We start from the raw sequence: 16,422 nt of genomic DNA, 5'->3' as shown, positions 1-16,422 counted from the left end.
TAGACCCTTCCCCCACCGAGAGGATGCTGACCTCCGGGAGGGAAGGCAAACACCCCTGGGGGAACGGAGGTGACCTCCCCGCGATGGGGAAGACCCTCCCCCGGGATGAGGCGGGTCCCCGGGTTCCTCCGGCAGAGGGGGAACCCTCGCGGGGAGCCGCCCGGTAGGAGCCCCCCCGCCCTATCCCTGAGGCGATGGGGAGGGGCGGCCGCTCCTATCCCGCTGATCGCCGCTGCTCCGAGGAGTCTGATGGCATCCCGGGGTCTGCTCGCTCCTCGGTAGCACGGTGCCGGTGGCATGGGGCTCGGCTGGCGCCTCAGACAAAGGCTGCTCGCCCGGTGCAGCATCGCGGCGCGGACGGCGGGGACGCAGGGCCACGTCCCCTGTGTCATTCCGGCACGTCCGTGGCAGTCCCTCGTTTCCCGTGACCGTTCTCGGTGCCAGACCTCAGCCGTGGGTCTCGGGCACTGGCCGCGCAGGGCCCGGTGTGCCCGCCGGCAGCGGCCGTGGCCGTGTCGGCAGCTCCTGGGCGCCATCGGGGCGCTGCTGCGGGGGTTGGGGGGCAGGTTGTGGGGTGATGCCTGTGCCCCCCCCATCGGCGATGCCCTTGGGCTGGGGGTGTTGTGGAGGATGGCAGAGGCAGAGGGTCCGGTCTCCATCCGAGTCCCTACCCAAGGCTTGTCGGAAGCAGGGAGGTGATGCTGGTGTGAGCGAGGGTCCCAAGGGCTGCTGTGAGGGTACAGGGGGGGAGAGGGCTGAGCCCAGCAGCCTCCTGCCTGCGGCAGGGCAAGGAGCCTCCGGCCGCCCCCCTTGGCTCACGCCGCTGCCGGACGGAGGAGGTCGCTGTCAGCGGCAGAGCCGCTCTGGGGGCTGGTGTGGGCTGGTGGCTGCGTTCCCATCCACGAATCCCGAGGTTTATTTTGGTTGTGGCCGCGGCCCTCCCACAGGAGCCCAAAAGAGTCACTTGGGCGTGGGAGATGCTGAGTCCCACGGCGCAGGGATGTCCTGGTGATGCTCGGAGCGTGGGTCGCAGCCGAGCGGCAGGGGGTGGCTGAGCAGCCCAGCAGCTGCTCACGGGAGGAGGGGTGGCCCTGACCCCAAGTTGTGTGAGGCCCTGGGGGAGGGATGCAGGTCTGGATGATGACACTGCAGGATTTTCTTCTGGGACTGGCCTGCTGCTGGGGCCCAGCCCTGGTGTGGTGCAGTGAGACAAATGGACCCCCCCAAAAAAAGCTTTGGGGATCAATGACTGGAAGAAGGTTGAGGAGAAGCTGCTGACCTGTGCCCCTCAGCCATCAGCTCCTGCTGTGGTTCTCTGTCTCCACAGCACCTTCCTGGGGCAGGGATGGAGCTTCTCTCTCCTCTCCTTGGCAGGAATACTCCTCCAGGGCTGTGGATTCTACAGCTCCAGCCGCGGGGGGGTGCCAGCAGAGCCCTGTGAGGCTGCCTAGGAGAAGGCAGCTCTGATGCTTCCCACCCAGGGCCATGCCCAGCTTGGCTGGCACTGTGCTGGGCTCGGCAGATTCCTGCATGCCAGGGCTGGGTGCAGGACTGTCCCTGCTGTGAGGATTGTTCCCCCCACGGGGTTATTCCACTCCAGGCTTGTGTAACCCTTTTGTTTGAACAGTGCCCTGCTGTTGGCCCATGGGAAGCGCTCAGCATGCCAAAAGTGGACTTCTTGGGGCTGTTTTTCTCAGCTGTGGCACGTGAATAGGCAGGCACTGGGCAGCCCTTGGGGTGCAGCACAGGGAGCACCTCTGTCCTGCACGGGGAGAAGGCCACAGCAGGGAGCTGAGCTCAGGTCTCATGTCCAGTTACCTGCCACGGTCCCAGACCTGCTTCACTCGTGCTTGTCTTGCTGGGAGGAGCCTCAGTGTTAGGGTCTTGGAACTGGGTCTGCCTGACCAGGTAGAGATGCTCCAGCAGGGCTGATCTGTCCTGCCTGGTAGATGCTGGGGCTGGCAGGGTGCCCTGGGTGGCTTGGTGCCCCCTGGCTGGGTGGCAGGGGTGTTTGTGCCCTGGTTGGGTGCCTTGTGCCCAAGGCCTCCCTGTTGGCTGTGGGGAGAGCTTGGAGACCATCTTGAGCTGTCCAAAGCCTGGCGAAGAGCAGCTTCCTGCCTGCTGTCTGCAGGCTCAGGAAACTCTTCCCTTGCTGGCATCATCCCTCTGAAGCTCCTGGAGCTGTCTGTTGAGCCAGAGCAGGCAGGAGGAGCTCTGTGCCCTGTGCCTCAGCTGGTGTCCTCCAGCTGGTGTCCCTTCGGTGTGAAGTCATCCACCCTGCCCGGGGGCTGTCTGGTGGTAGGCACCTGGGGCTGGGACTGAGGTTTGAATTCCCACAGGGGTTTTATTTCTAGCCCTGGAGCAGCTGCTGGCTGCAGGTGCTGCAGCCCTGCTCCCTGGGGAGCAGCTGTGGGGAGATGTCAGCACTCTGCCCAGGTCCTGTGCCCGGGTCCTGCCTGCAACCCCCAGCCTGTAGCAGAGGCCTTGAGCCCTCCCTGGGGAGGGAGCCGTGGTGCCCCACAGAGGTGTGGTGGTGGCAGCCCAGGAGCTGTCTGGAGTGGTGCTTTGAGTGCTGCCTGCAGCAGCGCTGGCACCCAAGGGGCATCTGCAAGTGCCCTGTTGCCACCTGGCTGGGGCTTTCTGTATGCTCAAATCTCTTCCCATGCCAGCAGCAGCCCTTGGCAGGGGAGCAGGAGTTGCTGTGACATCCCTGATGGGCACAAGGGGAGGCTGTGTGACCGCTCTGTGTCGCCGCCTGGGCTGGCACCGGCTGCCTCTGCTGGGCTGCCCGGGGGCTGAGCTGGCCGTGGGGAAGCCTCTGCTCAGCTCCCTGGCACCGCTGGATTTGCAGACAATGCCCAGGATCAAGCGGTGCAGAGCTGCCCTGCCGCATGCCCAGACGGTGAGGGGATGGCGCTGGCACTGCTGCCGTGGGACAGGGAATCTGCTGCCGGCCCCGTGGTGCCCCAGGCGCTGGCATGGGCGGCAGTGCCAAGGCTGAGCTGTTTGCTGGGCTGCTGGAGGAGAAGCCTCCCCCAGGCTGGGGTCAGTCACAGAGTCACAATGTATGAGAGGTTGGAAGGGAGCTCCAGAGATCCTCAGCTCCAAGCCCCCTGCCAGAGCAGGACCCCCCAGGGCAGTCCCCACAGGAATGCATCCAGGTGGAGTTGGAAAGTCCCCAGAGGAGACTCCACAACCTCCTTGGGCAGCTGCTCCTCACACGAAAGAAGTTTCTCCTCATGTTGAGATGAAATCTTCTATGCTCAAGCCTGTCCCTGTTGTTCCTTGGCTTATTGCTCTGCACCACCGAAAGGATCTTGGCCCCCTCCCCTTGCCCCCAGCCCTCAGCTATTGGCAGACATTGATCAGATCCCTCTCAGCCTTCTCCTCTCCACACTAACCACCCCCAGGGCTCTCAGCCTCTCTTCACAGGGGAGATGCTCAAGGCCCCAAATCCTCCTCCTGGCTCTCCCTTGGACTCTCTCCAGCAGGTCTCTGTCTCTCTGGAACTGGGGAGCCCAGAGCTGGACACAGCATTGCAGCTGTGGTCTCAGCAGGGCAGAGCAGAACAGAGGGGGAGCAGAACCTCCCCAGCCCTGCTGGCCACACTTCCCTTGCTGCCCCCCAGGACCTCATTGGCTCTCTTGGCCCCAGGGGCACTTTGCTGTCCCTGCAGAACTTGCTGCCCACCAGCACTCCAAGGTCTTGCTGTGTGGAGCTGCTCTCCAGCAGGGCAGCTCCCGGCCTGTCCTGGTGCCTGCTGTGACTCCTCCCCAGCTGCAGGACCCTGACCTTGTCCTGATTGAACCTCAGAGGTTTGCCTGCAGCCAGCTCTCCCCTGCCCAGGTCAGGTCCTGGTGATTGTATCACCAACAGCCCCAAAGCTCTTCTGAGGGCAGAGGATGTAGCACAGCTCAGGGCACCCAAGTGGTTGGCAGATCCCTGGGGAGGTTCTGCTGCCCACACAACCATCTGTAATGGTGCCAGTCTTGGAGGGGGCATCGCAGGGGGCAGCTGGCTTGGGGGAGAAGCAGGGAGAGCAGCCAGGCTGCTGAGCACCTCCCAGGTGTGGGCACCTCTCCTGCTCTGGAAGGAGGTGGAGGGAAGCACCCAAGTGGCTGAGGGTTCCCTGCTCCTGACCTCTCCTGCCTGCTAGGCACTGCCTCTCCTTCCTCTGCCCAACCTTCTCACCTTGCCAGGGGGCTTGGAGCTGCCAGAGGAGTTGGGGGGAGGGTTTATATCTGGGTAGCCACCCTGGTGCTGGCATGGCCAGTGGACCTAGCTGGAGGAAGCTGCAGCACAGCCAAGGTTTGGGTTTGCCTTCCCTGGGTAGGGTTTAACCCAGCCCTGCTCCAGTCCTGGTCAGGTCCTCACAGGACAGGAGCCATCTGAGGGGGGAGGCAGTGCAGGCTGTGGGCACATGGCCAAGGTGCCCTTGGGTTAGTGGCAGTGCCAGTGTGGTGGTCTCAGAGCTTGGTGGGCTCCACGTGGGCTTGTGTGCTGCTGGACTTGTTCTCCTGGGTTCCAGAGCAGTTCTCATGAGTTAAATGTTCAAGGAGGTAGCAGGAGGTTGGTGGCAGCTTGAGGAGGGTCTCTGGGGGAGGGGAACCCTGCAGCAGCCTTCTAGAGTTTGAAGGCCTAGGGGAGAGCTGGAGAGGGAGTTGTGTGAAAGGGCCTGGAGGTGCTGGCTTCCAACTGGATGTGGGCTCCAGCAACCTGGCCTAGGAGGAGGTGCTGGGACTTGGGTGATCCTGAAGGTCCCTTCCAACTCAAACCATCTGTGGCTCTCTGCTGGCTGTGCTGGAGCTGAGCTGCTGCAGTGTAGGCTCCTGTGCTCCTGAGGAGGGCTCTGCTCCCTGTGCCTCCTGTGCCCTGCCAAGGCAGGAGGTCTCCACCTGCCCTGCCCTCTGGGCTCCTTTTACAGCCCAGGCAGCAGCTTGGCCACCCACGTTATCACCTGGTGGAGCTGTCCCCTCCCTGCTTGGCTCTCAGGAGACTCCATGGGACCTTGAAGGTGGTGCCAGTGCCATAGCAGTGCCACAGTCAGATGTAGCTGATGCTCCTCCTCTGAATGACTGAGCTCAGCTTGAACCATCTGCTCCAGTCCTCTCCCCTCTGCTCTGGGCCAGGCACCTGCAGCCATGAGGCAGTGCAGCAGCAGAGCCTTCATCAGGCAGTGAGGGTGAGGAGGGGGCAGTGAGGATGGCAGTGACCTTCCTGCTGTCCTAGCTCCTCCAGCAGCCTGTGAGGCCAGGTGGGGGCTGAGGGTCTCAATCCTCTGCAGGAGCTTCTGCTTCCTGCCAGCACTGGAATGGGAAGTCAGAAACAGAGTGAGGGCTGTGGGGGCTGGGGACAGGAAGGGAGCCTAAGCTGTGCTGGTTGGGGACAGGAGGGGAGTCAGAGCTGTGCTGGTTGGGGACAGGAGAGGAGTCAGAGCTGTGCTGGTTGGGGACAGGAGAGGGGGTCAGAGCTGTGCTGGTTGGGGACAGGAGGGGAGCCTGAGCTGTGCTGGTTGGGGACAGGAGGGGAGCCAGAGCTGTGCTGGTTGGGGACAGGAGAGGAGCCTGAGCTGTGCTGGTTGGGGACAGGAGGGGAGCCTGAGCTGTGCTGGTTGGGGACAGGAGAGGAGTCAGAGCTGTGCTGGTTGGGGACAGGAGAGGAGTCAGAGCTGTGCTGGTTGGGGACAGGAGAGGAGCCTGAGCTGTGCTGGTTGGGGACAGGAGAGGGGGTCAGAGCTGTGCTGGTTGGGGACAGGAGGGGAGCCTGAGCTGTGCTGGTTGGGGACAGGAGGGGAGCCTGAGCTGTGCTGGTTGGGGACAGGAGAGGAGCCTGAGCTGTGCTGGTTGGGGACAGGAGAGGAGTCAGAGCTGTGCTGGTTGGGGACAGGAGGGGAGCCTGAGCTGTGCTGGTTGGGGACAGGAGAGGAGTCAGAGCTGTGCTGGTTGGGGACAGGAGAGGAGCCTGAGCTGTGCTGGTTGGGGACAGGAGAGGAGTCAGAGCTGTGCTGGTTGGGGACAGGAGAGGAGTCAGAGCTGTGCTGGTTGGGGACAGGAGGGGAGCCTGAGCTGTGCTGGTTGGGGACAGGAGAGGAGCCTGAGCTGTGCTGGTTGGGGACAGGAGAGGAGTCAGAGCTGTGCTGGTTGGGGACAGGAGGGGAGCCTGAGCTGTGCTGGTTGGGGACAGGAGGGGAGCCTGAGCTGTGCTGGTTGGGGACAGGAGGGGAGTCAGAGCTGTGCTGGTTGGGGACAGGAGAGGAGTCAGAGCTGTGCTGGTTGGGGACAGGAGGGGAGCCTGAGCTGTGCTGGTTGGGGACAGGAGAGGAGTCAGAGCTGTGCTGGTTGGGGACAGGAGGGGAGCCTGAGCTGTGCTGGTTGGGGACAGGAGAGGAGTCAGAGCTGTGCTGGTTGGGGACAGGAGAGGAGTCAGAGCTGTGCTGGTTGGGGACAGGAGAGGAGCCTGAGCTGTGCTGGTTGGGGACAGGAGAGGAGCCTGAGCTGTGCTGGTTGGGGACAGGAGGGGAGCCTGAGCTGTGCTGGTTGGGGACAGGAGAGGAGTCAGAGCTGTGCTGGTTGGGGACAGGAGAGGAGTCAGAGCTGTGCTGGTTGGGGACAGGAGAGGAGCCTGAGCTGTGCTGGTAGGGGACAGGAGGGGAGCCTGAGCTGTGCTGGTTGGGGACAGGAGGGGAGCCTGAGCTGTGCTGGTTGGGGACAGGAGAGGAGCCTGAGCTGTGCTGGTTGGGGACAGGAGGGGAGCCTGAGCTGTGCTGGTTGGGGACAGGAGAGGAGTCAGAGCTGTGCTGGTTGGGGACAGGAGAGGAGCCTGAGCTGTGCTGGTTGGGGACAGGAGAGGAGCCTGAGCTGTGCTGGTTGGGGACAGGAGAGGAGCCTGAGCTGTGCTGGTTGGGGACAGGAGAGGAGTCAGAGCTGTGCTGGCTGGGGACAGGAGAGGAGCCAGAGCTGTGCTGGTTGGGGACAGGAGAGGAGCCTGAGCTGTGCTGGTTGGGGACAGGAGAGGAGTCAGAGCTGTGCTGGTTGGGGACAGGAGGGGAGTCAGAGCTGTGCTGGTTGGGGACAGGAGAGGAGCCTGAGCTGTGCTGGTTGGGGACAGGAGAGGAGTCAGAGCTGTGCTGGTTGGGGACAGGAGGGGAGCCTGAGCTGTGCTGGTTGGGGACAGGAGAGGAGCCTGAGCTGTGCTGGTTGGGGACAGGAGAGGAGTCAGAGCTGTGCTGGTTGGGGACAGGAGGGGAGTCAGAGCTGTGCTGGTTGGGGACAGGAGGGGAGCCTGAGCTGTGCTGGTTGGGGACAGGAGGGGAGCCTGAGCTGTGCTGGTTGGGGACAGGAGAGGAGCCAGAGCTGTGCTGGTTGGGGACAGGAGAGGAGCCAGAGCTGTGCTGGTTGGGGACAGGAGAGGAGTCAGAGCTGTGCTGGTTGGGGACAGGAGAGGAGTCAGAGCTGTGCTGGTTGGGGACAGGAGAGGAGCCTGAGCTGTGCTGGTTGGGGACAGGAGAGGGGGTCAGAGCTGTGCTGGTTGGGGACAGGAGAGGGGGTCAGAGCTGTGCTGGTTGGGGACAGGAGAGGAGCCTGAGCTGTGCTGGTTGGGGACAGGAGAGGAGCCAGGCAGGGGTGGGACTTGGTGATGCTCTGGGTCCTGGGGCAGCCCTGGTGCCAGTGGCACTGCCCCAGCCCAGGCTGCCCTCCAGCAGGTCTCTGTCAGCAGGGGGAGGTGCAGCAGAGGTGTGAGGTGAGGGCTGGGCAGGAGGGAGCTCGACTGTCCCAGTGCCATGCCTAGTGCCATGCTGTGCCCCCTTGGGCTCAGTGCACAGGGCTGGTGTGGGCACAGGGCTGGCATGGGCACAGGCAGTGCTGGACACTGCAGCTCCCTGGTGGCCCTGGGAGGTGCTGGAGGGCTGCAGCACTTTGCAGGTGGCCCTGGGGCTTGGCCGTGGCTGTGGAGCTGCAGGGTCCTGCGGGCAGGGTCCTGTCCCACCCGCGGTGGTGCTGCAGGCACTGCTCCCTCTGCAGATCTTCCTCCTTGCTCTGCAGCCCCTCAGAGCCAACATTTGCTGCCAGGGCTGCTCTGGAGCCTTGGCTTCTGCAGCCTGCTGCTGCTCTGGGGCCCTTGGCACCAGGGAGGGCCCAGCCCTGGCACTTCTGCTCCTCAGTGGTGTGCAGCAGCCTGGGGCCAGCCAGCTGCAGGGTTTGCTGTTCCTGGGCTGCTCATGCCAGAAGGCAGAGCTGGTTGGAGCCCTCTTGCCCCATGCAGCCTGGGCACCTGTTGGCCAGGGCTGGGCTGTGCTTGGTGGTGTCTGTGCTGGTGCTGTGCTCAGGGCAGCAGCTCCTCAGAGCTCCTTTCTGCTGCCAGCAGGGCTGTGCCCTGCTCTCCTGCCAGCCTGACCCAAGCCCTGTGGTGCCAGCAGTGCTCCTGCCTCAGCTGCCAGCTGCAGGGCTCTGCTCTGAGCTTCTCCCCCAGCAGATGAGCACAGGACCAGCTCAGCACCTTCCTGAGGAGCTCTTTTCTGCTTCTCCACCTGTCAGCACCTTTGGGTTCCTGGCTTTGTCTCCCTGTGATGCTGAGGACTTCAAAGGGGACAGACCACACAAGCCCAGAGGTTACCAAAGCTGGCACCTTTGCATTTGCCCTGGGCATCTGGTGGGTGCTTGGGTGGCTCTGGGGGAGCTCCCTGCCCCTTACCAAGGGGGTGAGGGTCCCAGGGGAGCTTTGCTGCTGGGCAGGGTGCTTGGGGAGCTCACTGCCCCTTGCCAAGGGGTTAGTGCCCTTTTGGGGGTCCCAGGGGAGCTTTGCTGCTGGGCAGGGGGCTTGGGGAGCTCTGGGGGAGCTCACTGCCCCTTGCCAAGGGGTCAGTGCCCTTTGGGGGTCCCAGGGAGCTTTGCTGCTGGCCAGGGGCCTTGGGTGGTTCATGGAGGGGTCACAAAGGAGCCTCTGTCCTGCCCTGAGGGATGTGGGCACCAGAGAGCATCCACCACAGCCACCTGCAAGCCCAGCAGGGCTGAAGCCAGGCTTTGGAATTTTAATCCTTTGGAACTCTTCCCCTTCCTGCATTTCTGTGGAGTCAGGAGGAGCTGGTGGTGTGTGGTGCCCAGCAGCAGGCAGGGGCAGGGGGAGCAGAGCTGCCACAGGCTTCCCTCCCCCCATTTCCCATCTGCTCCTCCCCAACCTTGTGTGTTCAACCCTGGCACAGAGTTTGGTGGTGCCAGCTTGGGCAGAGCTCTGCTGGGGGTGTTTGGGTGCCTGCAGAAGTGGGCAGCAGGGCAGCTGAAGCAACCATTCCTGAGCCCCCTCGCTGGGCAGGAGGGAGATCCTTAAAACAGAGCTGTCAAAGCCAGGAGCTCCTTCCCTTGGTTCCCTTGGCAACAGCAGTGCTGGAGATTGGCCTCAGGGTGGGAGCTGAAAACCATCCTCAAAGAGGAAAGAAACAAAAAAAAAAAAAAAAAAAAAGGAGGTGCCAGCTGTCTGCTGCCAGGCTGAGGGAGGGCCCTGCCAGGGGTCACCCTCCCTGCCCCTGCTCACTGCTGGTCTGGGGCAAGAAGGTCTGGGGGAGCCTCAGTGATCCTTGGCAAGGGGGTGAGTCCCCTTTTGGGGGTCCCAGGAGTGCTGTGCTGCTGGGCAGGTGGCTTGGATGGCTCTGGAGGACCTCACTGGCCCTTGGCAAGGGGTTAGTGCCCTTTAGGGAGTACCAGGGGAGCTTTGCTGGGCAGGGGGCTTGGGTTAGCTCTGTGGGAGCTCACTGCCCCTTGGCAAGGGGGTGAGTCCCCTTCTGGGGGTCCCAGGAGTGCTTTGCTGGGCAGGGGGCTTGGATGGCTCTGGGGGACCTCACTGGCCCTTTGCAAGAGGGTGAGTCCCCTTTTGGGGGTCCTAGGGGTGCTTTGCTGTGCAGGGGGCTTGGGTGGCCCTGGCAGGAGCTTTTCCCTTTGTCCTGCCCCCTGTAGGGTCCTGTGTGCTGGGCAGGCTGGCATGTGCCTGAGCTGGGCTCTGGGCTGTCCCTGGGCAGGAACAGTGCTGGGCTTTGGGCACCCTGCAGGTCAGACTGGCACCAGGGTGGCACCAGCTCCCCTCAGGCTGCCGGTGCCCTCGGAAGGAGGCACTGGCACTGCCCACTACTGCCACTGCCTCTGCTGAGCTAATTGGCCCCCAGGCTGGTGTGGATGTGCAAACAGGAGAGCAGGGCTGCCAGCAGCAGCTGCCTTTGTGTGGCTGCCAAGGCTGCAGGCAGGAGCTGCTGCTGCCATCTGAGGGGTTCCCCAGTGCCCCCCCCACCCCCAGCAGCTTGCTGCCAGCCCTGCCCTCTGCTGAGCCCTGGGCAGCAGTTGGTGTCTGGGGTGACCCAGGCTGGGTGCTGCTGGTGGGGCAGGAAGAGTCCTGCTGGTCCTGGAGGAGAGGCTGCTCCTAGCTCAGCTCTGCTGCCTGGTGAGGATGGACCTGAAGGGATGCAGGAGGGAGCTGTTGGCTGGTTCTGAAGCAGCCAGCCAGGGCTGGAGGAGGAGGAGGAGGGCAGCCTGGCAGCCCAGAGCTTCAGCAGCACTGGCAAGCAGCCCCTCCAGCTGCTTCCTGAGTGCCAGTTGCTGCCTGTGTTTCAGTTGCTTAACCCTGCTCAGGTGTCAGCAGCAGCTGGCAGCTCTTGGGTGCCCTGGGGCAGGGTCTGCCAGGGAGGTGACCCCAGCCCCACGCCCTGGGAGAAGGAAGGCAGCTCTGCAGTTTGCTGGTGGTGCTTGGGGCTGGGTCTTGTTGCCCCTTGGACCTGCTGCTTTCATTTGTGGGGGGCTTGAGGCTGCTGGAGAGCATCAGAGGGGTTCAGCAACGGTCTTGGGAGCATCAGCAAGGACCTAGGGTTCAGAGCAGGCTGTGCTGAGCAGCTGAGGGCTCCTGCTCTGCCCTTCCCTGACAGCCCTCCTGCAGATCTCTGCTTCCAGAGAACTCACAGCAGGCACCAGGACAGGTCGGGAGCTGCCCTGCTGGAGAGCAGCTCCACACAGCAAGACCTTGGAGTGCTGGTGGGCAGCAAGTTCTGCAGGGACAGCAAAGTGCCCCTGGGGCCAAGAGAGCCAATGGGGTCCTGGGGGGCAGCAAGGGAAGTGTGGCCAGCAGGGCTGGGGAGGTTCTGCTCCCCCTCTGCTCTGCCCTGCTGAGACCACAGCTGCAATGCTGTGTCCAGCTCTGGGCTCCCCAGTTCCAGAGAGACAGAGACCTGCTGGAGAGAGTCCAAGGGAGAGCCAGGAGGAGGATTTGGGGCCTTGAGCATCTCCCCTGTGAAGAGAGGCTGAGAGCCCTGGGGGTGGTTAGTGTGGAGAGGAGAAGGCTGAGAGGGATCTGATCAATGTCTGCCAATAGCTGAGGGCTGGGGGCAAGGGGAGGGGGCCAGGCTCTTTTTGGGGGTGCTCAGTAACAGGACAAGGAGCAAGGGATACAAACCTGAGCATAGAAGAGTTCATCTCAGCATGAGGAGAAGCTTCTTTGGTGTGAGGGTCACAGGAGCAGCTGCCCAAGGAGGTTGTGGAGTCTCCTCTGGAGCCTTTCCAACCCCACCTGGATGCATTCCTGTGGGGCCTGCCCTGGGGGGTCCTGCTCTGGCAGGGGGCTTGGAGCTGAGGATCTCTGGAGCTCCCTTCCAGCCTCTGATGTTCTGTGGTTCTGTGACCCCAGCAGGTTGTGCTTTGGGTGGGGGTTGAGGTTTCTCCTGCAGACCACAGCTGGAGGTCTGACACCCCTGCATCCCCTGAGCACTTCCCTTGCAGGGGCAGAGCTGCTGCTGTGTTGGCAGCTTGGGCAGCAGCTCCTCTGCTCTCTACCCCTGCCCATCACCCTCTGGAGCTCACACCCAGGCCTCAACCCTTGCAGCAGAGGCTGTGCAGAGCTGTCTGTGGCCTGGCACAGCAGCTCCTGTCCAGAGGAGCTCTGCTGGAGTTCAGAGAGGGCTCCCCAGGGGCTGTGTTCTCCACTTCCACTCAGTGTTTGTGTTGCTGTGCCAGTCCTGTGCCACCTTCAGATCCCTGCCCTTGTGCTGTGGGAGGGATGGGCCAGAGAGGCTGCAGAGGTGCAGGGGTAGGAGCTGGCAGGGGGGGCAGAGGGAAGGTTTCAGCACCAGAGGCTGCAGACAGGGATCCTGGATGGATCCTGGAGAGGAAAACCCCAGGATCCATCTAGGAGCACCTGGATGCTGCAGCCCCTGAGGCCTCCCTGTGCTGGGGAGAATCCAAGCTGAGAGAGCAGCACTTTGGGGATGTCTCCAAGCCCTCTCCTAGCCCAGCCTGGCTCTTTGCATCCCTCCCACCACCACCTTCCCATCTCAGCCTGCAGCCATCTGCTGCCTTCCCCTCCTGCTGCCTGTGTCCTCCTCTGCCCTGCTCTTGCTGGGCTGGCACAGACCTGTCCCATCTTGGCCAAGCCTTGAGAGGTGTCCCAGGTGCTGCAGGGCTGGAGAAGGAGCCAGCCCTGGAGCTGCTGCAGCTCCCAGAGGTCTCCCCTCCAGGGGCCGGAGCGTGCCAGCCAGTCTGGTGCCACAGGCAGGCACAGGGTGGCAGGGAGCAGATGCAGGGAGCAGGTTTCCTCCCCTCACAAAACCTGGAGCCATGTCAGCTGCTGGCAAGGAGGAGCCTGGAAGTTGTGCTCTGAGTGTCCCAGAGTGTGGCTTCACAGCCAGCTCAGATCAGCTCTGCTCAGCAGATGGCTGAGCCCAGCCCTGAGCTGCTGCCCCGGGAGGACGCTGCCAGCAGCTGGCAGTGGAGCTGAGCAGCCTGGGGGGGGCTTGAGGTGGGGAGCCCTGAAAGGGCAGAGCAGCCTGGGGGGGGCTGCAGGGGGAGCCCAGGGAGGGCAGAGCAGCCTGGGGAGGGCTGCAGGGAGGAGCCCGAGGGGGGGGTGGGCTGCAGGGGGGAGCCCTAGTGGGGGGAGGGCTGCAGGGGGGAGCCCTAGGGGGGAAGGGCTGCAGGGGGGAGCTCGGGGGGGGGGGGGGGTGGGCTGCAGGGGGGCGCTCTGGGAGCTCCTCCAAGGGCTGTGGCTCTCCGTGCTGGGAGCAGAGCCCCGGGGCCGTGGCTGTGGACCGAAGGTGTCTGAGCCCTGGGGGTTGTCCCCTGGGGCTGCTCCTGCCCCAGCAGAGCCTCCCTCAGCACATCCCTGTGCCAGGGGGAGGGAAGGAGAGGAAATAGCCCCAGGGGAGGTTCAGGTTGGCCCTGAGGAACAATTCGTGTCCTGCAGGAGTGGTCAAGGCTGGCACAGGCTGCCCAGGAGGGTGGTGGAGTTCCCATCCCTGGAGGTGTTAACCTGTGGCCATGGCACTTGGGGCCAGAGTTTGGTGCCTGTGGTGGGGTTGGGTTGGCACTGGCCTGGGTGATCCTGGAGGTCTCTTCCCACTGAAGCAGCTCTCTGGTTCTGTCCCTGGCTGGGCACTCTCCTCCTCTGCCCACGGGCAGGAGCCTTTGCCCAGCTGGCACATGGGGACTGTGCAGCCTCCCTCAGCCCCAGAGGCTGCTTTGCCCATGGCACCATGTGGCAGAGGGCAGGTGAGGGGACAGTGCTAGCCCAGGCTGGCAGGGAGCAGCAGCTCTGTGCTGGCAGCAGGCACTGGCATGGCCTGGGCGGATGCTTCCCTGAGTTCCCAGCACCTGTGCCCAGGCTGGCAGGAGCTGTGCTGAGGCCTGTGCCAGGCAGTCCTGCAAGCTTCTGCTGCAGCCACCCACCTTGCTCTGCTCCCTATCCTGCCTCTGAGCCCTGGGGTGCTGAGTGCCTGCCCCAGGATGCTGCTGAGGGCTGCTGCAGTGTGGGCAGCGTGCCCCAAGGTGCCCCTCTGAGAACCACCCTGGCACAGAACTGCTCTGCTTGGAGGAGACCTTTGGCATCAACAGGTCCTGCCCTCACCCCAGCACTGCCCCAGCACAACCTCCCCATGGCCCTCAGCACCACAGCTTGGAAAGCCCTCCAGGGATGGAGACTCCACCTCTGCCCTGGGCAGCCTGGGCCAGGCCTGGGCAACCTTCAAGGGGCAGAAATTGTTCCTCATGGCCTGAACCTGTCCTGGGGCATCCTGAGGCCACCTCCCCCTGTGCCACCTCCCCCTGTGCCACCTCCCCCTGTGCCACCTCCCCCTGTGCCACCTCCCCCTGTGCCACCTCCCCCTGTGCCACCTCCCCCTGTGCCACCTCCTGTTCCTTGGCTCCAGCCTCCTCTCAGGGGGTTGCAGGAGGTCTCCCCTTGGCTCCTGCTCTCCAGGGTGAGCCACCCTCAGCTGCTCCTCAGACTCCTGCTCTAGACCCTTCCTCAGGATCTGAGCAGGATGAGGCCATGCCAGGCTGGAGCAGTCAGAGTGTAGCTTCTCCCTGGGCCACTGTCCCCAGCCATGCCATGGCAGCTTTGCCCCTCCTGCCCCTCTGCCTGCCCTGCCAGTGAGGATGAGGCTGTGGAGGGACTTGTGGCACAGAGTGAAGCTGCCCCTGGTGGGCAGCACTGCTCTTGCCCCCTCCCCATGGTGGCTGTGCCCTTCTTCTGTCAATTAATTAAGGGGTTAATTAAACCAAGGCCCAGGGGCAGGGTGCCCTGGCTGTGCCCATCTACTGCTGCCAGCTGGCAGGCACATGGCAGAGGTGATCTGGGTCGTGCTGGAGGAGCTGTGCCCCCTGCACACACCCAAGGCAGCCACCTGTGGCTCTGGGTCTCCTGGCAGCTTGGGGGTCTCCAGAGCCTTGGATACCCAGCGTGGGGGTCTCCAGGCCCTTGCTTATCCAGCTTGGGGGTTTCCAGGGGCTTGGGCACTTGGCTTGGGGGTCTCCAGGGGCTTGGGCACTTGGCTTGGGGGTCTCCAGGGGCTTGGACGCTTGGCTGCATTTGGGGTCTCCAGGGGCTTGGCCACCTGGCCTGGGGGTCTCCAGGGGCTTGGGCACCAGGCTTGGGGGTCCCAGCTGTGAGCTGTGGAGGAAGAAGGTTCCTGGGGCTGCTTTGGGTCTCTTCACCTCCTCCCCACAGAGTGCTGGAATGAGGCCAGCACTGTGGCTGCTGCTCCTGCTGCTAATTTGCTAATTGTGTTAATTAATTAAGAGCTCAGGTCCGTTGGGGGAGGGTTTCAGACCCTGTCCTCACCTGCATCCACCTCGGAGTGGTTTGAGTTTGGCCAGCAGCAGCTTCCAGAACCCTGTGGCCATGGGGGGGCTGGGCTGAAGTGGGACTGGATGATCCTAGAGGCCTTTTCCAGCTGAAACAATTCCATGGTTCTGTGTCCTGCATCCCTGGAAAAGGTCCTGCATGTGACATGGCAGAGGGGGTCCTGCTTGCCTGGTGCCCATCCTCACCACTGGGGGTCCTGGTGCCATCCTCACCAGAGCTGCTGCTGAGCTGCAGACACATCAGGGAAGGGCCTGGGCTGGGTTGTGATCAGCAGCTGGGAGCAGGCTGAGGCTCCAGGCTGAGCAGCTCCTGCTGCCTGGGCAATGCTGCAGCAGCACCTGGAGGGCTCTGCAGGACCTCCCCTGGGCTCCCCCACCTCGGGCTCCCCTCTCTGGCTTCCCCTCCCCAGCTCCTGCCTCTTGGCCCTGCGGAGCCAGCTGGGGGAGGAGGGGGTGCAGCCCACAGATGGCTGTGCCAGCCTTGTCCCTGCCCAGGCAGCTCTGCTCCCTGGCACCCCCAGAGCTGTCCTGGGGCAGGCAGGGGCTGAGCTGATCCTGGTGCTGCTCTCCTGAGCCCTTGGGAGGAGGAGGATGGCTCAGGCTGGCAGCCTGGCATGGGACCTGCACAGCTCAGTGAGCAGGAGAAATATCCTCCTGAAGATGGGCAACCAACTGCACTCCTCGGGCCAGGGTGCCATGGAGATGGTCAGCAGAGCAGCCCATTGCGTGGCACACCTGGGATGGAAGCACTATAGGTGCCAGCTGCAGCTGACTGGCACTGCCAGGGTGATGGAGCAGAGCTTGCTGCCTCCCCAGGTGCCTTCAGCTCTCCAGCTGCCTCCCAGCCCAGCCCTGCTCCTGCCCACACCACTCATGGCTGGCAGGCACCAGCTGCTTGCAGCCAGGCCTGGCATGGGTGGCTCTGTGCAGGTTGGCACAGAAACCCCCTGGAGCCACCACCCAGGGGCTGCTGCAGGGTGGGTCCTGCCCACTGCTCCTTGCTCCTGCAGCTGCAGAGAAGCTGTTCCCTGCAGGGGGGGGATGGCAGCAGGAGACCCCCAGGCTGGCACATGGCTGGAGGCAAGTCCCTCGGGTCTCTGGGGCACACCAGCAGGTGCTGAGCAAGGGAAACCTCATCCCTGCAGAGGGCACAGCTCAGGGACCCCTCCAGAGCTCAGCTGCTCTGCTCAGCTCTGCTGAGACCTCCCCTGCAGCTCTGGGGCAGCTCTGGAGTGCTCAGCACAGGCAGGGACCTGGTGGAACAGGTTCCAAGGGGCACAGCACTGCTGCCATGCTAGGCTGAGAGAGCTGGGGGAGC

Source organism: Indicator indicator, unplaced genomic scaffold (assembly GCF_027791375.1).
Source record: "Indicator indicator isolate 239-I01 unplaced genomic scaffold, UM_Iind_1.1 iindUn_scaffold_62, whole genome shotgun sequence".
In the NCBI taxonomy this organism is placed as follows: domain Eukaryota; kingdom Metazoa; phylum Chordata; class Aves; order Piciformes; family Indicatoridae; genus Indicator; species Indicator indicator.
This window is presented reverse-complemented; position numbering follows the sequence as displayed.